The sequence below is a fragment of the Dermacentor albipictus genome, chromosome 8 (assembly GCF_038994185.2).
Source record: "Dermacentor albipictus isolate Rhodes 1998 colony chromosome 8, USDA_Dalb.pri_finalv2, whole genome shotgun sequence".
NCBI classification, from domain to species: domain Eukaryota; kingdom Metazoa; phylum Arthropoda; class Arachnida; order Ixodida; family Ixodidae; genus Dermacentor; species Dermacentor albipictus.
This window is the reverse complement of record NC_091828.1, coordinates 122,887,501-122,911,226: the sequence shown is the minus strand read 5'-3', so window position 1 is coordinate 122,911,226 and position 23,726 is coordinate 122,887,501. Positions and strand designations below refer to the sequence as shown.

At 43.3% G+C, this 23,726-nt stretch overlaps 1 long non-coding RNA gene across 1 annotated transcript in view; it reads left to right on the top strand.

The window, feature by feature from the left end:
- Positions 1-23,726, top strand: part of LOC135912986 (uncharacterized) — a 126,951-nt gene that overhangs the window by 56,002 nt on the left and 47,223 nt on the right. The gene's annotated exons all lie outside the window — the stretch shown is intronic.

Here is a 23,726-nt window from a genome sequence, read left to right as displayed (position 1 = left end):
TGTTGGCAGCAAAACGGTAGTGACGCCGACATATCTATGAGATACGGCAATAAAAAATTCGCAGTTCCGCCTGAAAGGCGAAGCACCGATTGCGATAGCAAATTAGTAGATAGCTGTACCAAGTAAGGATACTAGTTTGATCGGCCGTGTAAACTTGTGAAAGTTCACTCACTAACTAAATTAACAATGACAGAATGCGTAAGCGTGACTCAAGGAGGACCTAGAAAGAAACAGACACACACGGAGACAGCGCTGTCTTTGTGTGTCTGCTTCTTTCTACGTCCTAGTCCAGTCGCGCTTACAAATTCTACTATGGCTTCAAACCACCTAGCCCGTCAACGTGTTCTAACAAAATTAACCGGCACGGTGTCACGCCTACAGATAAACATGAACATACATCGCTCGATGACAGCGGAAACTTTCCGTGAAAACGCAGGAGTTCGGAATCGTGGCAGGAGCCGGGAGCTGAACTCTATCTGAATCTCCGCGATTACTTTCCAACCGTATTCTAGCACTCTAGCAACCGTATTCTAACCCAGGTGGTGCCTCAAGTTGAATGAAGAGGTTTTGGGGGGACAACTATTAGGATTAGAATTGGCTGGTGGCTTTTCCAACTCAGGCATCGTGCCTTGCAGTTTTGCTGCACTTTCGCCATTTCATTGCTATATATTAACGTCTACCTTTTTTTTCTGTGAATGCAAGTGGTTATTGTGTTTTCCGAAGCATTCGTCGCCTCATTCCAGATTATTTATACAAGTACGGTAGGCAGTAAAGTGAGTATGCCCATCTTGCCTCGCCACATTTGAAACCTCGTGAAACAAAAAGCAATTCATGACCAACAGTGGAATGAATACTCTTCCTTCCAAGACAGCAGCCCATTGCTTTAACCACTAGGTTAATATCACACTTTTCCTTCATCTAACACACCAGAATAAGGCCTGTTTCCGAGTGTGGTATACGCCATCATTGCACGCAAACTTCTCTCGTGCCATAACCGACAAGCTCTTTTCAGATGTTGGGCGCACGCGCCACGTGCCAGTTTCTCGTGTTCTTTCCTTATGTTAGTTCGCGCTTCGAGACGCTGTCTTAGACTACACCATCTCTGGGATCAGCTCACATTCCCCCAGTACTTTCCTCGTAGCAGCTTACGCTAGGCAGAAACTGCGCGGTACCCGCCATGGTGACGTAGTGGCTTTAGCGTTGCGCTGTTAAGCTGATGGTGCGGTGTTAAATCCCGAACGCGGTGGCCGCTTTTTGATGTGGGCTAAATGTAATAATGCCGATAAAGCATGTATTAGGTGTGGGTTTAAGAAGCCCAGGTGGTGCCTCATAATCATATTGTGGTTTGGGAAGTAAAATTCCTGAATTTTTAATGCGATGCATTCTTTGGCTCATTCTTGGCACTTGGCGATGTCTAGGTTGGTAGGTTCCTGCCTCGCTTCGCATTAATAAAGGGAAAATAATATTTAATGATGGTAGAATGGAACCTGTGTCATGAAGCACAACAGCCTGGGGCTCTAACTACTATAGCAAGGATCACAAACATGATTATTTTCTTCTAAAGGTGGCCAGCTCGTTGAAATAATCGGTTTGTGCGCCAACTTCCATGTTTAACCACTTTGCACGAGGAAGCTTCCTTCCTCGTGACACTTCGTGCTTTGACGTGCCAGGTTAGATTGCACTATATCCGAGACACGCCCACTTACCCAGCACTTTCCTCGTAGTAGTTAGCACTACGTTGGAATTGTGCGATGTTCTGCCAGTTTTAGCGTCACCAAGGACAACGCGCACAACATATGCCGATGCCTACGACACGCATGGGCGACTGAGGTGGCTGAGCTGAGGAGGCGTCAGCCGACTGGCCATCTGTCAGGCAAAACGTAACCTTACGACCCCCTCCCCGACACCAATTTTTGCTTGAATATGGTGATGGTTCTGACGGTTTTTTTTTTCAGTCAGCAACACCGTCAGGAACAACAAAGTCAGCAACACCGTAGGAACATGTAGATTTCAGCGGCTTGTGTGAGTCGGGAAAACACAGGAAAGTTAGGGGGGGGAGGGTAAATAGACATGGTTAGAGCCAAATATAATACAGGATAACACAATTGACTAGCATGGTAAGCATAGTCTAGACCTTCTTTAAGCTATGTTGAGCACCCCTAGTGGCTGAGTGACCTAACTGAAGAAATCGGGATAGATCTCTGCAAGACAGCCTAATAAAGATCGAATAGCTGGCCTTGCAGCAACGTCTTTCCAAATCGATGAGCATATGCCCTGTGTAAAGTTTCATAAAAGGTAAGCTTTGGGAAAAGTACTGGACCAAATTTGGCTCACATTTGGAAAACTTAATTGTGATGACACAATCGGAATTATTTATGGATATGGTTGAAATTATTTGTATACGAGGGTTAAGAGTATGCCTGCACGGAAGTGGTGACATTATAAAACTCATTTTTACTTCGCAGATTCTTAGAAACACTGCACTTCCCCAAAACATTCTTTATTGCTAGAACAAGTGAGGAAGGAGGTCTTCCCAACACCAGGTTAAATTGTTTGCGTAGCATAATCATCTCTTTATCTTTTATACAAAACAAAGGTGGTTCCCGGATACGGACAGTGCAATGTTACTGATTTATAATGTACCAATGTTAAGCTTCTATTTCAAGACTTGCTGAAATAGAGGCTCAACATTGGTACATTATAAGTAGAACTATTGCCCAAGCACAATAATGTACAAGTACAGGAGCTGGGGCTACAGGCGGGCTTGTGAACAATACAATCGGGATGACAGAGTACCAGACATTTTTTGTGCATGTACTGCGAAAGACACGGATGTGCTGATAACAAAGCATTAAAATATATTTTAGAAGTAGAAACCAGTTACTTTTAGCTACGACTCGAGTGAACTAGTTTATCAATCGGGCAGTTGGTTTCCCTGCTGGTGATCCAATATGAAGCAAAACAGTGTCTCTTGGTTCATAACAGTTCGCACCAAACGATGGGTGACCATGAAAGAGAAAAAAACAATGGGTGTTATGCGCGAGAAGAACATGCAAGTGACGAAGGCAGCAAAAAGGTCAGAAAGAAAGCGAAGACTGTAGGAGACCGACAGGTTTTTTTTTTTTCAGATGCATTGTCTAACCAAGTATATAAGTAACTGAAAGCAGTATGGTTTGGGTGTGAACTTGTCGTAAAAAATGGCACAGGTTTATAGCATTACCATTCTGGCCCTTCTGGTTATCTTTTCCTTCTATCTCAGCTCGACAGGGGGCAAAGCCCCTTCATTTTGTTTAGCATCTCCACTTCCTGCGCCAAATCCTGGCGGTAAACAATACGTGCCGCCGCGACGACCTGTGGCCCTTCAGGGAGGAAGGCATCAGGGCGGCCATGTCCGAGGGCCACGAGGGCAGCAACTGGTGAGACGACCTGCAAATCAGAATTTACGTGGATGAGCACTCCGTCCACACTCCTCTTGGACGTAGTGTAACCATTGAAACAAAAAAGGAAACGTAGCTATTTGGTACGTAAAGCATTTTTCTGTGTCTTCCTTTTGTCTTTAATTATTTATTTATTTAAAACAGAAAAAAAGTGCCCGGAGTTTTCTTTTTTGCCGGAATTCTGTTTTAATAGAATGTATTCAGTTAAAACAAATTTGTAAGTGAGCTGAAGGCAGCCATCGGCGCGTAGCAATGAGCCTCATGAGTTCCGATGCAATGACCCCGACGACGCCATCTATTTTGGCGGTCTTTCTTATTTGCCTGCCGCTGCGACAAAAACGAGAAGCGGGGAGAGGAGGGGGAAAGGGCAGCGTGTGCAGAGGGGCCGAGAGAGCATTCGTCCAGTTCCTCAGAGTCACGGCGTTACGGCCACTGGCACGAACATAATACCGAGTCATTTCGTTCTGTTATATTATTTGGATATATGTGTCCTCATGAGTACTCTTTTTTCTGTTGGAATATATACCCTTTAGTGCTGCGCAATGTTCTTCTTCTTTGCTTCTTCCTTTGCTTGCTTCTTTGCTTCTTCTTTCGCTACACTGCTGCTCGAAAACTTGGCTAATCTGTATTGAATGAGAGTACAGTAGTGAAGAGCAGTGTCTGTAGTAATACAGCCCGTTCAAGTGTCAACAAAATACGTCAGCCAGATCTTCGCCGAAAAACACCTGTAAGTCAAACGCGAAAAATTCTCTGCTCAGAGATGTCACTGAAACTTTGCCTGGAAAAATATGTCAGGCAGAAAAAAAGCCATTTTCGGGTGAAAACAAGAAAGAAAGATACCTGTACGCCTACATTTACGAAAATAAAAACCAAGAAACACCGACCCGGTATCTCCAAACCTATTTGTCATAGACATACAACGAACGAGGCAACTAAAAGTCTCAGTATGAGCACTTGACCACAGCAGCTTTCAAGGGAGTATCAAGTGCTCTAATTTGTGTTTTAACATGTGTCGACGTCTGTAGAATTAGTAAGAAACTGAAGGTTTCTTTGCCTACCTTCCTATGGTCTTGCATCGGTTGGCCCTTGGGTAATCTCGCCTGATAGAACAAGTGAGCCGGCTAGGCTTGCCAACAAATTGATCTACAACATAGTTCCAACAAGCGCACCTTCGTTCTGTGTTGTGAAAAATTGAGCGACGGAATACAACATCCACGTATGACACCACCTCATCATAACCTCTAAATAAAAAAGACTCGTAATGTAAAAGCACGCGATAAGCGATATTTTTTATTTTTCTTTCTCATACTTAGCCTACTCTCATCCTGGGAAGCTTAAAATGTGCCAGTGGATGTTCTGATTTGTGTAGGGCAAAATAAACGGGAAGAAGTAGTTCGAATGAGCACGCCTTAGTTCTGCATGAAACAATGAATCACGACAAAATGTCCTTACAGTGTCGTCTGCTCGATACCCAAAAATCATATAGACATCAATATAGCGCTCAGTATGAAACGACTTCACTCTTTTCCATAATATTACATATGTGACACCCACTATTGGCCGGGTCGGTGTTTGCACTGAATATGTTTCACTCGCGCTGGGCTCATTGAGCTAACCTCCTAAATAGTTCACAATAGGCACAGCACCTTAAAATTTGTTTACATATATCGGTCGTATTTCTCTATACATACAAGTTTCCCATCTATTCACTCCTTCAGTAACACCATACATTGTCCATCGCTTCATGGCAACATTGCGTCAACGTCTCACGATGTCCATCCCCTGATTTTGTGTGTGTTTTGCAATAGCTTGTGCACGGTAAAATGCGCAACCACAAATATTTAATGAGGCTGCATGCTGCATATTTGTAGAGCATTTAACAAGTTGGTTCAGATTGATTTGAGTGTGCGCACTGGATCTGCATAGCTTTTTCATGTTCAATGTCAGAATACATTCCCACTTGGTGCCCTGTAAGCAACCCTCCAAGCGCAGCCGACCTGGACACATTTTCAGGATACAACGTGCCAATTGACATGCGTGGCTTAATACGTTCTACACTTTGTAAAATTGCATTGTGACACTTCACGCTGCACATATTAGCACTGTGCAGCATGCAGCTTCCTCATATTACTCGTTCACCACTTCTTTTTTTTACATTTGTAAGCGTGAATGGCCAGCCTGATGAACAAACCTGCAGGTGTCAAATACGTGCTTGTGTATCATCAAGCGTATTTCTTTCCTCTTCAGCGCCTATGTCTTAACACCATCATCATCGTACCGTGCGCTTGATCTTCGTCAAATTTCTCAGGCGGAATGAAGGTTGTCCATAACGTTGCCTCCCTGTATTTTCGCTGCATTGGTACGTTCTATTCATTTTCAGCGATATTTTCACGTTTGCTCTCACTCCGTCTATCTCCCGCTTGAGCCTTTAACGCTGGTTCACAACTTGTATAATGGTTATTCCTTTAATGCAAAGCCATTCATAGGTTCGGGGAAGGTAGGTTCCCACACACTTCGCGGAAGGTAGGGGCCCTATAACGTAAAACTATTCCAATATGTTTCTATTCCAATTTCCTGACGTCAAATTTGCGTAACCACCGACGCAAGCACCGGGCGGTCACCCGCAAGGTTTTCTGAACAGACCAATCAAACGCTGTCCTCGTTCATAGGAGGTCACTTTTGTTTGCTTGAACAACGAATAACATAGCCTACACTGAGCGGCTTGTCGTATCTAATTGGCTGACAAGAGGCGAGGAGAACGCTCAAGTGGAGAGGGATTCAATGAGGCAGAGCCAGTGCACTGAAAACCGATAACCGGATGAAGAGGGTGGTGCCGGCGCCTGCGATTGGTCGGCTTTCTCTTACTTAGCTTGAGGTGGCTGGTCGAAAATCGCGGCGGCATGCAACGGAAACTTATGAATGACGCTAAAACTGACCCCCAGCAAAGAAGAGTTGGCAGAATGCGGTAGTAAACGTGCCAAAAGTGTTTGAAAACGTTACGCGGTCACACAAGAAGCTTTATTATATGCAAATACACCCATGCTCTCCGGCAAGTGCGAGTACCCAGCGTCTTTTATTCCTTTTGGAACGGGGCAGCCTGCGGCTATTCCGAAAAAAATTCAGTTTTGTTCGGCATATTAATGCATCTTTATCGCGTACACGTCACTTTGACGCGGCGAGTTTGTGCAGTTTTGTGACGTCGCGTGAAAGGCAGGTGAAGTGGGTGCAGCCCGAAAACTTTTTACCAATAGCCGAGGGCTAATGGCGAAAAGGGGTCGAATCAGAAATAACTGTTTTTCTTTTTTCTGTCAAATCATGCATAATCAGTGTGTACACATCATATCAGATGGGGAGGTATTGCGGTTTTCGTGACGTCGCGTGACAGACAGGTGAAATAGGGGGTGGTTGAAAAAAGTTTTCGACCAATCGCGGAAGACTGATAGCAGAATTGGAATAGAAAAGTTTGGAATAGTTTTACGTTATAGCGCCCTAGGTTCCTGTCACATTTTGCTTCCAACACATTCCAGAAAAGGAAATATGAGGCCAGTGGTGCCAACCAACCTCAGTCCTTCAGCACAGTAGGCGGGCCCCTCAGTTAACCCCCTTTCTTCTCGTTTATATATATATATATATATATATATATATATATATATATATATATATATATATATATATATATACACATCATACATACATATATACATATATATATATATATATATATACACACATCATACATACATATATATATATATATATATATATATATATATATATAGATATATATATATATATATATATATATATATATATATATATATATATATATATATATATATATATATATATATATATATGTATGTATGTATGTATATATATATGTGTGTGTGGGGTGGGGTTGTGTATGTGTGTGTGTGTGTTCATTACTCTGTAGCCATGTTTTATTGCTTTTCTTGGCTTGCGTTCATAGATTATTAGTCGTTTATAAATTAAATGTGTTGCGTTGTTGGATTCCGCTTTGTTGATATTATATAATCATTATTATCCTATTCAATTACTGTAAAGTTCGTACTTTCACTTGCATTTTATTATCCAAATATTCTTGCTCCTTTCTGTGTAATCTTCAACTGCGAGATGTTTGATTAATTACTCCTAATAGGGTGATTTGCATTTTCCCGCTGTTCTTAACTTCGTTGCTAATCGTATATGCTGCACTTTTACACATAACAGAAGGTCCCCCTGATAGTTTTTACTATGGAACCTCCTTCTGTATTACATTTACTTTGTAACTGTAATAATGTATAATAATAACAATAATAAAATTGATTGATTGATTGATTGATTGATTGATTGATTGATTGATTGATTGATTGATTGATTGATTGATTGATTGATTGATTGATTGATTGATTGATTGATCGATCGATCGATCGATCGATCAATCGATCCTGTATATGACCAATGAGTACAAGTCTTTAATGCAGGAGTAATATGAACAATGCAACTGTTCAAAGCACACGCACCTTATTGTTTTCTTTAAAAGAAAACACATCACAATATTTCATTTGCTACCGTTTACAAAATTTAACGTTAATAACGCGGAAAGGACATCGGGAGAAAACAAGACGGGCTGATCGCTCATTTTCGCCCCTCTCCTGCGTTTGCACTGGTCAGACGTAATATTTACCAATGCACCCACTCAGTGACCGCACTATGTTTACAAAAGTTTATTGCATTCCACAGGCTTGCAAATTCAAAGACCCTACTACAATGGTAGCAGAACGCACAGAAGCATTGCATATATCTACATGGACTTATCAAAGCTACACGACTTATTCACAATTTATTATTCATGGACTTGTTGACAAGAAGTGGATGGTCTCAATAAAAGCATTTTGCCTTATGAGTGCATTTCTCTGTACTTGTATTGAGATACAAAATGGACGTTGTCTTTTTTTCGGGATTGAATATCTATTCCACCCCTCGACCAAGCATTCAGTGCGTTTCTCGAGCTCCCGAGCGCAGGCAGCAAGTAAATTTGATTACTTGAGATAATGGATTACGATGTTAAGGATTCGCCACTTTCGCCGGAAGGATGAAGCACTGACAGCAATAGCAAGGTTTCGCGTTCATCCTTGGACTCCTGAGAAGGTACTTCAACCTACGCGGGTGCGATGCACTGGCGCGATGCAGCACGCAAGGCGGCGACTCCTGCTGGGCAGAAATAACAGCGTACTTGCAGCTACCGGGTTCCTCGCAGCACCGGCATGATCAGGACCGCCAGTGGCGTTGCAGTCGTCGTCTCACCGCAGTAGTGTGCAGGATGATACCGAGAGTTAACCGTCAGCGATACGCAGCGTCCAGTGAAATACAAAATAAGGCTAACTGGCGATCACTGCTAAGACGAGATTATGCGCATAGCAGCTCAAAAGGAATGCTCTTAATGTGGACCTGGGCCCAACGCTCATGCCAGCCACGGAAGCCACAACGCTGTCCTTGCTCCTATGGTACGTTCAGTCAACTCCTCGTAAACACAACTCGAGGCCTGACTCGCGGCTGGTAATATCAGAGCGAAAGCCTTATACGCCCCATGAAGCGGAAGAATCCGGCGTCCGTTTGGTGTTATCATCCGATTCTACTAAAACCAACACGACCAAGTGATGACGTCACGTTCCTGGCACTGGACCTGCTTCGGCTCGCACTGCGACTTCCCACGGTGAAGTAAAGAGAATGAAAGTGAATTAATTAGTAGGTAGTTCCTTGGTACGTTGCTCAATGGAAATTACGAGGTAAACGCTAAAATAATTTCCTCTAATCAGTTACGGTATTCAATTAGATATGGGGGCGAGCGTGTTTATCTTGATGCTTGAGGCTCTGCGAATACCGCCAGAGCCGGTATGTGCGCTGTATTCGAAATACAAATTGCACAGCTACGTTTTGCTTCTGTATGGAGACTGAACGCGCGCATTGATGAGATGAGTAGTTTTATGCTGAAAATCCTTGATTGGACATAGGATGATTGCGTGTGATGCGCATACTGGGGTGCAGAGTTTTCTGCATGCGATAGCATGGGCGTTCTTGCTTCATCTGCAATAAGCCAAATTGCTGAGCAGTAGTTGCAGCTCGTGGGCTGCTACACCATCAAATATTTTTTTATCGTGCTGCATAGACACTGTTGAATAGGACGAAAAACCTAAATGACTGACAAGAAAACGCACTGCACTTACAACTGCTTTGCATCGGCAATTATTAGCAGCTCGACCGAGCGTTTGCACAATGGAGGTTGCTACGTCACAAGGTAATCGAGCTGTAGCAGGTAGTAGAGCCGTAGAAAAATCAAGTTAATACCATAAATGCGAACTATCATGTCATATACGTTTGCTGTGGAGAGGATTGCGCACGCTCTAAAAGGAAGAAAATAAAACCTCAGGCACATGGAATCACTCTATTCATGACGATAATATTAAAAATTTTACAGACTAAGAAAACGAGCTCCTACTGAAATTTAGACTTTTTTCAATATGCTCGTCTTTCGTACCCTTCATCAGGTGTATCCAGATAATACAATTTAAACTTTAACTTTTTTTACATTACATTTCTGCTGCAATATTCTTTAATGTGCTAGACCTGCTTTTCTGGGCTTAAGTGCAAACGTATGAATCTTTCCACGCAATCGTAGAGATCTTTGTTGCCACATATTACCTTGAACTTTCTGCGGATCTATAGTGACAAAGTGCATTGTGCACTTACATAACGCACCCTACGTTCATACGTTCGCATTCAAATGTAAGATGCGACATGCGCATAGGCTGCTTCATGACAATGCTCCTGTATTTTTGAAGCCTCCTTTTAACACAATTTCTGGCCCAAATTCTGCACCTGTGCTGCGGTGCTGTGGCAGGTCGACGTGACGTAGCAATAAAATGCAGGCGACCCGTTAACCAGCGGAAATGTGCAGCCTTGTGGATGTCAGGAAGACGTTCTACAGTTATATAGCTCTTTCAACTGAAACGCAAACATATGTCGGAGAGTCCTGACCCTGTAAAAGAATCGTCGAATTCTATGTATGAATATGCCATCCCTGCAGTACATGCGGCTTAGTTGGGAGACTATGCATTGTTCCCTAGCATGCCCTGTCCTACGTTCATGTGTTCGCATGCGAATGCGAATTGCGACACGCAAGTGCGTTGCTTTATAATATATTTCTTGTGGCGCCCTCTGAACGTTATTTCTGGCCAAACTTTGGTTACAGAACATTTGTTTTGTTTCAGAGGTTGATGAACGTCAAGGTGCAATTAAATGCACTTGATGCGTTCACTGTCGTATACAAGCACGATGTCACCGCGGCATAAATTGACAAACATATGTTGTCATACTCTTGTTGGTGGTGCTATTGGCCTCGAGCTCCACCACTGGAAGAGCTGGCGCCACCGTCGGCGTGACGTGCTAGGAGGGATCACGTGGACATAGCGGCCGCGTCGGCTGCTTCGGGAGCGCCGAAGCGAGCTGAAAACGAGTTTAAATTCTCTCGTACGTTGCGGTCCTCATTAAGTGGCGAAATTTTCGCGCTTCGAGTGTATCCTTTACAACGCTTGAAAGCAATACAATAGGTAGTGGCTGCCTTTGAAGGCGCGCAACATAGTAGGCTACTGCTCAGTGCCGCAGGGCCGAACGCACGTAACAGAGGCCGGTGTCAGCCTTATTCACACGTAGCCGCAGGACAAGAAGCTGCGTGAAGCTTGGCTCGCGAAACATAAAACCGGCAAACAGTCATCGGCTACAACTCGGGTATGCAGCAAGCACAGACACGAGGAAGATTTCTGCTACGGCGCCCGCGGTCTGCGATGTTCTGAAAACGTACACTGAGACGCTCGCCCGAGTCCGCTGCCCGACTAATGTCATGACGGTTTGGTGTAAGAACTTGTCGATGCTATAGATACTGGCAAGTTGAGTGGAGTGGAAAGGCAGCGGTAAAAAGGACATTAAAAAAAGCCTGGCATATGGTCATGTTTGTGTTATGAATTAATGCATGCACTGGATTACAAAAAAAGAGCAGCGGGAAATTGCACGCTGAAAACACCGATAAACATAAAGTGCGAAGCAACTCGAGAAATAATATTGAAAGTTCAAAGAATTTAGAAGAAAAAAAAGATTGAATCGTCGCGACGGCACATCACAGTCCCCGTAGGCGTCGAAGTCTCTACAATGAAGTTATCTTTGAACAGCTCTGATAGCACCCACGCAACAATGGTTGCTTGTATTCTGTCAAATGCTCATATCCTGCGGCCTAAAGCTCATGGCGCGGTGCGAAAACGCGCGCGCGGAGAAAGCGAAACTGCGCGGACAAGCATCCAGACGTGCCGGTCGCTGCATTGAGGCTTCGTTCTATTACGCTCCATTTAGTTGTACAAACACTATAAGAACATATTTCACATAGCTTCCTCTCGGCGTTTACCAACCTTTCACGCAAGAAGCCGGTTCGGGAGACTCCATCGCGGCGACCGCGCGCAGTGGCGTTCAAGGTACGTATTCGGTAAAGAGATCGCGTCTGTAAACGATTGTGTGCTTTCAGTTTGCCCAAGGTTATTATTTAGACAATAAAAAACTTCTCTAGTTTCGAAAGTACTTACAGAAATGTCCGGGAGAGCTCGCGCGTGCTGTTTTCAGTGAACGCTGACAGCAAAACCTATGAGGAGCGCGCCACGTGATCCCTCATACTACGCCAGCGAGGCGCTTCCGCTAGATGGCGACTCCGTAACTCCTCGCCGCCAATAGAGAAATATTGACAAATCTACCACGTTATGGTAAAAATGTATTGAAAAGTACTTTAGGAAACCAGCAGTTTGAGACATTTCAGCGTCCCGTTTACTACGAGTACCACCTGGTACACATTTTAAAACGAGCTCTCTGCCTGTCCTTTAAAATTCTCACACGTCGTCACGGCACCATCATTCTTTTTTTGTTTAGAGAAGCAACCATTCATATTACATTTTCGGAAGATACTCAAAATCAAGGAAAGGAGGTCTTTTTTGAATTTTCTGCAGTAGAAAACATGTCGTAGTATAACAAGGCACAAGGACGATTTCATGTTTGCATTAGTAATTGCATTTTCGTTAAAATCAATCAGCATGCACACCAGAAACCAGTGATAAACTTGATAGTTTGTTGACCTGAAATTGTTGTTTTCTTCAACAGTTGAATGATTTTGCCATTGGATAACGTAAGTCGAATGTATAAGAACGGCAATGTAGGTTTCGGTTTCTTATATTGTTACACTGTGGAGAACGATGACCTTTTGGGAGACGTCATAGCTGGACGATCATGGTGAAGTGCTGCCAAAAGCAGCTGACTTCTTGTCAACGCTCTGTTAGTACGCTCAGAAGTATCATTAATTTGCGAATGGTATCGGCCTCAAGCGTGAAAGCGTACATGGAAAGTACTGAGATCCTTCAGCACGCCTGATATGACCCGGTATGTGTGTTCACCTGTGCGGTATGCGTGTGCACAGGGTACCGATGTACCCTGTGCTGGAGGATCACGCAATCCAGGAAGAAAGAGACAATTGAATAGTCATCATAGAAAAGATAATTTCGGTCTCGCAGTGGCTAGGGATATTGTCGAGGCACGCGACTAATTTAGTCGTCCCTTCCTCTCTGCTGGTGCACACCTTCCATATTCGAATTATTTCACTTCGCGTGATTGCTTGTCCAGCTGAGCTCTCATGGCAACATGTAAACAAATATTCACAACCACACCTTCAAGCATTAGTTCACCTTTTAAGAGGCAGTGCAACTAACTTCTAATGGATTTAGACGAGGGATTCGACTATACCTTTTGCTCTATGTCGTATACATTCATTTACAAGGTTAAAAAGTCGTCTGCTCCTAAACATGTGGCAACAGGTTATTGAGGATATATGACAAGGCCTTAATGGCGAATTGCGGACACTATACCTATTCGCTATCTATTGATTGTTGTCTTCAAAACTGGCAAGTATATATTTAGGTTATCTTTTCCAATCCTTCCAAGGCTGCTAATCATGCTTTTGGCGGGGGATACCTGTAAAGTTACCGAGCACCATTATTAGGGCACGTTGAAATGGTGTCGAAAGATGGCCTTCTTGGTAAACAAACGAGCACTATCATGCAGAAATACGCGCATTCTATTAAGAAAGGCGACATACGCGGCAGTGCACGGGCGAGGCGTTTTCTCCGTTAGATTAGCTCCTTGATGTTTGTCGTAAATTTTAAGCCTTTACATTTTGCTTATGTATACAATCCCGCCCGCTATTACGGAATGAAAATTATATATGTGCCCGGTGAGATGTTTATGACCGCATGTATTGTCTGAATATAGTATGTTTTATTGTTTAATCAGCAATAACAAAACCAGAACAATTATAATTTATGTTTAGTCTTGTCATGTAGATGAACCTTGTAGGATGGTATGAGCTTTTCTTTATATTTATTAACACGATAGCTTAGAACAAGATATGTTTTGCCTTACTTACGCTTTGCGGGATAGTGAAATGTATATGCTTTCCTGTAAGAAGTGCCTTGTATTGTCGGTAAGAAATTCAGTGCCATTTAAGTATTAGCCGTGTATACTTAAACACTACTAAATTTTAGGCACAAAATTCAAAGGAGACACAAATATACCGGCCTCATACGATGCATTGATAGGATTCAAGGCGAAAGTAAAAGGATGAGGTTCATTTAGACAAAATAATATGGTCTAGGTATCATGTACGCATTGTTCTACCTGCTGATCAATGAACTATGGCCGTGTTATAAGAAACAAAGTAGATGTGTATTAACACAGCCATGACCACATAACTTGCAATGCTGGGTAAACTTAATTGGCTGTAATTCTACTGAAGTGATTAGAATGCATGAACTACAGGCACTGCCATCATACTCTCGCCCTCAACTACTGCGAAACATCAGCAAATCTCGTGACTCAGTTTATTCTCTCTCTGATCAGTGTTTTTCTTCGACAAAAGTTCGCGCGGGATCGCAACACCTACAGATTTATCGCATATAAGATTGTCTTTGCTATTGCCTATGCTCTTCCACACCTGCTGGAAAATTTCTTTTGATCACCCCCTGTTGTCCTCGCATGCCTAGAAAAAGATAAAACACTTTTTTTGTGTGTGAAGTGGTTGGGTTGCCAGGGCAATCCACTCCAGAGCCTCGCTAGCAAATTTTGTCAGGGCCGACTGTATGAAGTACCTCAAGTTCCCGTGGTCTCCCGGTATGGTAGCGTAAGCCAGTCACGCGGAGCTTAGGGGTAGAGTGAGTTGCGAGGTTGGGTTGTTCAATTTCAATTGTTCCCTCTACAATGAATTTATATATCTTTATTGAGTACTCGCATTCTGGTGCGCGGCGCTCACGAGAAAGGTGAAGAACTTCATGACTGTTATCCAGCTTTTCATAACGGCCGGTCACGATTTCTCGTCCTCTTCATCTCTCCCTTTAGAAGAATTACGCATGTTTTAATAGGCAAACTTCATAATTTTAAAAATAAAGATGTTTTACAGACAAGAAAATGGAACACATTGTGCAAGCTGATCAGGCCACGATTTCGCATGATGCCATTTCCTGAATAGGATTCCATGCGTATGCATGCTCGCGCTCTTAAAGTTGCTTCCATTTTCTGATTTAACATCTCCAAGCGAAAGATCATAGCGCACAAACTGTTCGTTCAACTTTATGTAAGATCATGGGCTGTAGGATTGTACTAAAAGACAATGAAATCGTATTTGAGTAAGAAGGCAATTCGCAAGGCTACTAAATATTTATTAGTCACCTCAGTTATCTAGGTCTCCAGCGTATCAGAACACTGCTACAATGTTCGCAATAAATTTATACGCTTATATCAGCAATTTTAGGTAACAAATGCAAAATAGCAAGAATGATAGACTGGGTGTTGGGTCGTTGATGAACTTTTCGACTCGTAGTTCTCTCGGTGGCATTTAAAAGTATTCTCATCCATTGCAACTTGAAGTGTACAATTTCACGCCGTTTAACCAGTGGATATATTGCGGTAGGCATGAGGTATACCATTGACACACGTCCTTATTCCTCGATTGCTTTTAGGTGGATGAAGTAACCTGATCTACGAAAGAAGAATCTCGTTCCAGCACACAAATGGTGTAGAAAAAAATTGTTTTTACTCGTTCTGTCAACAATCACTGTCTCCTGACACCAACCTCGTAAGCTGAGAGAAATGGTTGTTTTGGACTTGCCTTTCACTGACCACGCAAGTAGCGAGCGTTCAAATTTCGTTACAGTAGAACCAGCTCGGCCTCATCACCACAAGAGAGCTCTCGCCTGATGCGTTTCATTTATTTGCGTGAGGATGAACAGCAACATCGCAGTACAAACACACACAAAACATATCCTTCGAGATTACGGCTCGATGCGATGTGCGGGACCGCAATTTTGTAGCACTGTCTTTAGATCGACTTAACGCCACCCTTATCATCCACCGTGCACGCCCCACTGATCCCATCTTTATCGCAGGCAGAGTGTCGTTCTGACAACTCGTGAACCTCGAAATCGGCGAAAACGAATGACATCGGAAAAGCCTCACTTCAATATCGCGGCCTAGTTGCGGCCCGATGTAATCTCGGAGTCCGTGCAAAGCTTGACGGTCACGCAGAACTATGCATTTCTGTTATAAACGGCGGGTAAAAGGACACTAAACGCTAACCATAAATCGAATAGGTGCAGCTCGAAATTTTTGAGAACTTAATTTGTCTGAGAGAGTTTGACTACAGGCCCTCAAAAGAATTAAGAGCAATGTTTATCACATAAGTTTCTCGCAGCAATGCCGGTGCACCATTATTCAGTTTCATCACTCACTTTCGCATAAGAAGTAAAAGGTGGCTGAGTGGAGCCGGTGTTTCTAAAAAATCGAATACAAGCCTTCTTTTATATCGATAAAAACTATAGATAGTCCCAAGCAGATGCTCTCGCAGTCCATACGACCCGAACAGCCGCAGATTCAGGTCTTTTTCAAAGGACTTTGGGGTGATGATTGGTGATGGTTGTGAGGATGATTCATCGTTAGTTTATTACTTGCTGTGAGGTTTTCTTCAATAATCAATGAAGGTTTTAGCCTCTGCAGGACAAGATAACAGTAGCAGCTGGCAAGAATGACTTCCTGAGTTTGTCCCGTGCCGTACGCTAGCGCTGCGCACACAAATTGAGGGGAGGGAGGGGCAGGACATCTAAACCTCCCCCCTGGATATGCGCATGAGCGCGATGAGTACAGTGCGAGAGTTGCAAAATGGCGCAGCCGCCTGTGTTTTTTAGAGCGCAGCTCTTTGGCGTCCGTTCCTGGGTTTCGCGTCGTCGTCGTCGTCGGCGTCGTCGTCGTCGGCGTTGTCGTCGGCCTCGTAACCAGCTCGCCGACGAATCTGCTGCTCCGCCGCCGCGCATGCGCGCTGTCGGCTCTCCGGGCGAGGGAGGATGATGGAAGGGAGGAGGAGAGACTGTGGAGGAGGGCTGGCTACACAAATGGCTCTTTGGCGTCCGTTCCTGGGTTTCGCGTCGTCGTCGGCGTCGTCGTTGGCGTTGTCGTCGGCCTCGTAACCAGCTCGCCGACGAATCTGCTCCGCCGCCGCGCATGCGCGCTGTCGGCTCTCCGGGCGCGGGAGGATGATGGAAGGGAGGAGGAGAGACTGTGGAGGAGGGCTGGCTACACAAATGGCTCTTTGGCGTCCGTTCCTGGGTTTCGCGTCGTCGTCGCCGTTATCGTCGGCCTCGTAACCAGCTCCGCCCCCCTTTCATCCCCCCAGCGCTAGCAGCGACCGACTGATACCGCTTTCGTGAGTCCGCTACCGCACTCACAAAAGACGTCGTGCACTTCCTGCAACTCGCATTAACCGTCCATCGATCCACACCGATGTTAGTAGTGGGGGACTTTAATGTTGACATAAAGAGAAACAGCAATTTCCTAACACTTATGCGGGAGAACATCCCGTTCCTCTCGCTCGTAACGCGTCCCACGGCTGTGACAACCTCGCGAGGCACTTGTATAGATCTCGTCTTTGAGAATCAAGCATTGGTGTACCAAGTCGAACATATATCAGTCTATTTCTCCGACCACAAAGCTTCATTCATGACTGTCAAGAACTGTTAGTGGAGTCTTTGTTAAAGGAATACGTGTGAAAAATTAAAAAAAAAATTCTGTGATAGCGCATACATGTGTTGCTCGATTTATTTGCCTCAATCTATCGAAAAGGTGAAACAGCTTATTTGCTGCGCTCAAATTTCGCATTAGGAAGTAACGTAATCGTCGGTAATTTTTTTTTCTACGCATTTAATTGCTAACGAAGCCTTTATTCACAGAAAGGTGGTCCCTTGTGGCTTTACAGGAGGACAAATTACAAACGCAGCTGAACTTCGTATTCATCTTTGGTATGCCTGTAATAAATATATGACTTTACATCACGTCTTCGACAAGTGGCTAGTATGAGAAAGTGATGGCGAAGTAAAAACCACCCCTAGTTTATTTTTCCCGCATCTCAAAGCTCAGTCTCGTTGCTTCTACTTCACCAAATGAGCCTTTGCTGACGTTCGCTATCCACACACTACCCCTAGCTATTACACGCGAGTGCCAGGAGCTCCCCGCAAGTTATGCAGGCTCTGTCCTAGATAGTTTCTTCAGCCACCGATCTCAAAAAAAAAAGCAGAGCTTCCACTCTGGTGACTCGAAAACATATGCGCTTCTTTTCCTTTACTGCATGAAAAGCAAAGAAAACGGTAAACAAAAACTGTCATTACTATTGCTAGAAATAAAAACGCGAACAAGGGAAAAGTTGCATATTGCGCAAATTGCAGTTGCTGAGGAAGAAAAATCTAAATTTCTCATGGCCTCCTCACCTAGAGAATAAATAAATTCACAAATAAATAACACTCCAAAACACACCGAGCAGATCTGAGCAGACGCGCTTGCTGTTCAAAGCGCACATTATTTATAGGCCCTCGTCGTATGGAACACTACGTAGATAGTCCTTACTTCGCTGCCGACATCGATGGAACAGCCAAAGTAACTGACATACCACGTACAAACCCCATGACTTTTAGGGTGCATTTTGTGCACTTCCCCCCAATGATCCTAAAGAAAAAATAGTGTTCGTCAAATATTCACAACAACACAACAATCAATACGGATCCCTATGAAAGCGCCGGAGCTAGCGTTGACCATGTGGTTTTTGTCTTGAGGCCTTGACCTAGTTAAATGCTCCTCGACAACGTTTTATTTCATTATTTATTTATTTATTTATTTATTTCTATTTATTTGTGTATTTGTGTACTCCCTCTTACAGCATGTTAGAGGAAAATTGAACAGTCGGAATGAAATACCTTTACGCTCAGGCTCATAATTTAAATCAGCTTCATTACAGCCAATAAGCGAGAAATGTAGTTAACGCGGTTTAAGTGTTCGACAGTGTCTTAACGACACTTATCAGATGCGTGATGCTTTATTTACGATTCCAAACTCTAGGCCGTCGAATCTTCAACTCCATTACGATTGTGAATTCAGAATACAGATGTATTAGAATCTCGCATATTAGAAGTTACATTGGGATCATGCGGGTAGGATTCAGCATTTTCGGTTTACACTTAAGAAACCAACAAAGGAGCTCAAGATTTTCTGAAAATATAAGCTGAAAACGCGATTCCTCGAGCAGCGTAGTGCGTGTACTTTCTGTTGGTAAAAATATCAATCCGGAGAGGTGAAGTCAGAAATATTTTATAAATCGCTAGTAGATTGTATTGTACTGAAGTAGATGCAACATCGCTGCAGGCAAAAATGGCACTGTATACAATGTCGGACTTACGCATCATCGTCTGACATATACCTGTTTTCTCGGAGATTGGTCCGTGTGGGTAAATCAATAGCACTTAACTTGCAAAAAAAGTTTAGGAGCTAGAGTGGCATTTGCGGCATTTCCTCGACTATATTGAAAAAGTCCTTTCCTCAGCGATGTTATTAAGGAAACCGAAAACAGGTAGAAGTGCATGAATAAGGTCGTTGTAACGTCTCTTTGCGCAAAATTACTTAGCTGTTGAAGAGAAAATCTTACTAAGTTTGATGCAAAGACAGCAATAGTTTGTGCTCATATTTAGCCACCTACATGGCACATTTTCGTATAGTTTGCTTTCACACGGTTTTCCTTTTCATTTATACTGGAAAGGCAACGGACGTTCCAATAGTGCCACTAGAACAAAATTGGAACTGCCGCTGTGTAGTATTTTTTTATTTATTTCGGCTGAATATTTCTAGAGGGACTACTCTTTCCATGTTTCTAATATCACTTCATTCATTCGCGCTTATATTCGATACAAATTCATAACTGAAGCTCGGCTCAAGGTTCTTGCTATATTCAAGTTCCCAAAATGAGGGCCGTTTTAAAGTCTGCAACTCAATTACAAGTATCGACAAGCAAAGTTGATTTAAATTGAGTAGTTTATCTGGGTAATAGCTCATTTTACTGAATAACATTAATTTTTGTTTCATGTAGTCCAAATAAACCGGTTATCCCTCTGGGAATTCTTACTACGTCCCAGGCACAGTCTTCAAAAATCCATTGTAAGAAGGTAGCTAACACTCAACATAAATTTATTTACTCTGCGTTGCATTTGTAAATCAAGAAGGGCTTACATGTTCCTCCAATGGCCACAATAGGTGGATAAACTGATACAGAAAACAAATGTTTAAGAATTGGCGGAATCATTGCCTTCTCCCAGACTTTCTTAAAAATAAGAATTTCATACTAACATGTGTGAAAGTTTTCATTTGGATCTTGCCTATAATGTTCTGTAACTTAAGGTTTGCAGTAGTTTTGATTCTCTATTTCAGTGTACATTCCTTTATTTACATTCATCTTACCGTTAGATGTAGCTCAGGCCGAGCTGTGAACCATGTACTACTCCAAATCGCTGCTTCCTTTTACAATGGTTACCTACTTTTCTTTATATAAGGGTACATTTTGTTTACTAGGGAAAGTCTTCCGCCCACACAATTACGCTGCGTCAATGCAGATCGAAGCCAGAAGAAAGGTAACAAAAGACATACGCACCTCTGTAAAAGCATGCCAGTTGCTCCTATTTACCCCGTTGCGGTTTCATATTGCGAGGTTTTCTTGTTCTAGGATCTCCTTTGACGGCATTTTGCCTCACAAGCTGCCTTGCCGCACTTGCCCCAGGACATCCGAATGATATAGGTGATAACGGACCCGTATTTTCTCTTCTTGGCATAAAAAACGCAAATATTGCCAAGACCATCAGAACGGTTAAGCTGGAAACCTTCTTCATCGGTAGCAAATTTACGTTTGGCTATTTCGAATCTAGCCCCGACACAGTTATGCTAGTGCACAAACAATGAAAATAAAAAACTTTTGCCTTACAGCTTTCTAGCAGCTGCGTTTGCTTTGTTCGACAAGTTTCGCATACTTCTGTTGTGCTCATTCACATTTGTTATTTGTTTTTTTTTTATGTAGCGCAGTTTCTTAGTAGGAAGATTGCAACCCATAGCGCTATTGTATTGCTGAAGAAAAAAATGCAAGCAACGCTGTGACGCGATAGCTGGCTTAAAATTATACGCAGTTTGCCTTGCACGGTTTTGCCAGCTGCCGGATGGAGCAACGTTTTAACAGGTGCGTAATGAATCTCCTTTCCAAAAGAATGAAATTTTTTTTCAATGTGGACTGGAGGCCATGTAGCCATATGTGTAGGTAGCGCTCCCCGGGTGTGAAGACTGGAATGGGCACAAAATTTATTTATTTATTTTTCTTTGCTGCTTTCGTTTGAATCATTTCTGCTCAGTACTTGACAATACACTGACAATGGAGCATCGCCTCGTCCAATCACAGCAGCTGGGGACGCGACGACGTTCACCTGCCGTATACTTCTTCTCTGCTTACCATAAACATAGACATACTTTTAACCGTCGTAAGTGTTAAAAAATTGTGGGGTTTTACGTGCCAAAACCAGGATCTGATTATGATGCACGATGCAGTGGGGGACTTTGGAAATTTGGACCCCCTGGGGTTCATTAACGTGGACCTAAATCTAAGTGCGCTAGTGTTCTGGTATTTCGCCCCCATCAAAATGCGGCCGCCGTGGCCGGGATTCAATCCCGCGACCTCGTCGTTGTAAGTGTTGTTACACTGTTTCATACCGCATCTCGTGAAGTTAAAAAAATTGCACATACGTGCCAGACAATCTTTTGAGGTTAAAAGAAGAAATCATCATCCACCTACGACTCTAGTTCAAGTACTCTTCCTTTGTATAGGTGACGCACCTCGGCGGAGAAGTGTAAAGTCAAAGCGAGTTTATCGGCTCCTTCTCTATCATATTTTATCCTGCCATATCACTCGCTTTTTAAGCCAGCTTTCTTTACCTAGCCCACCACGATCTCAAGTCCGTCGATCGCTTTCTTCAAGCAAAAGCTCCGAAAACGACGATGACGACACAGATAGACCAAGCTTTGCTGCAAAGAATTGCTTAGTTCTGAGGAAGCCTGAAAAAAATTCAGAGCCATTCCACTCTGTCAAGGTGAATGACCAGAATAGCTGTATGTGTGGTGATATATATGTTGATATAGTAAATGTGTTTATTGAAAATAAACGACACGTACCACAATGAATTGGGTTTCTCACATTTTTTTGCTGTTTTATTAAGTTGCATAGTCGATCCCTTTTTTCTTATTTTATTCTTCCTTTGTTTGCTTTTCTTTAGATTTATCATTTGGTCACCAAGGTGACTATTGCTTATGGTCGCTATCATATACGGCCAGTGGCTCTGTGGCGACACTGGAAAGGTGCTTGGCCAATGCGAGGACAATTGATAGCCGATGACGCGTCGTGGGCACAATGATGTTTGTGTAACACTGAATGCCGAACTTTTCCAAGAGAAACGCCACGAACCCCTTTCCGTCTGGCCGAGACACGTCTATGTTGAAATCACAGAATATTACGATGCAGGTTGAGTCGGTAGGGGTGATCCCATTAAAGGTGCATACGCTAGGCGTTTGCGGCACTATCTTCGTCCTTATTATGTGCCGCCCGCCGTCACGGCGCACATTCCCGCTTATGTGCACGACGCTGTTCTTCGTATGAGCGCTGTTCCAGAGTCCTCCCTGCACACAGCCTACCCATTGCACGGGTGGAAAGGAATTGACATAAGTTCACGTGGTTTGCCAATAAAGCCAGTGACGTCAAACCGCAATACATACAAAACAGCGTCTATGCAGGTTTTACCTTTTTATTACGATATTTCTTTTATCACAATATGCTTTGACACTTCTCGCGATTAAACGCAGCTGGAGCATACCCTGCGATATGCTTTTGCTTTATGCTTGAGCTCTTTTAGCCGTGCGGTGGCCGCCATCTTTTGTGCTTATGCACACAAACAGCCAGGCCCTATCGTACAACATCTCCGCTGTGAAAACTCTGAGATTTATATTCCATCGACTAAGAGCACCCCTAATCGTTGGTGGAATGATGCGTGTATGCATAATTGATAAGAGCATAAGGTACGACATTGGCGGTGCGGCATGGGACGAGGCACACTCATGAATATTGCTGCAGGTGATGTACAGTGAAACCCTGAGCCAGGCTTACGTCGCAGCTTCGTTTTGTCACGCACATCTTCAATCATATCAATATTTGAAAAAAAGATGTACGAATATTTCAAAAAATTTTAAGAATATCTCCATCTTTCCTCTATTAGGGATTCACTAAACGTATGAAAGTGGTACCATTCGTCACACAACTACCAAAATATACCATACACTTGTACTAATTAATAAAGGAAAAATGAGACGTCCATCCAGTCGTAGCAAATGTTGCAAATAGAACCCATACGGGTTCCTCGAAAAAAAAGCCTCGCAGTTGACGAAAAATTCGTCCTGATCCGCGACTCGAGCCCGGGACCACTGTCTTTTCGGGGCAGCCGCTCTACCATCTGAGCTGACTAGGCGGCTAACATGCAGATTCATGTGACCCGCTGTTAGGTGGACGTCTCATTTTCCCTTTATTAATTACTGCTCTCCATTTTGCGGGTTTCCGCAGAACTATTGCGTCACACTTATACTAACTTCATAAAATATTGAAAGAGAATAGTAAATTCAAATCAAATGTCGACGCGCTCTCTGTTAGTATCAAAGAAAGACCCCTATACATCAAGCGAAAAATTCACCTACGATTACGGTACTCCCTAATGGGAGTTGCGGTAATCTCGTTGCGGTAGTCGCCGCAGAGCCCTTCTTGAA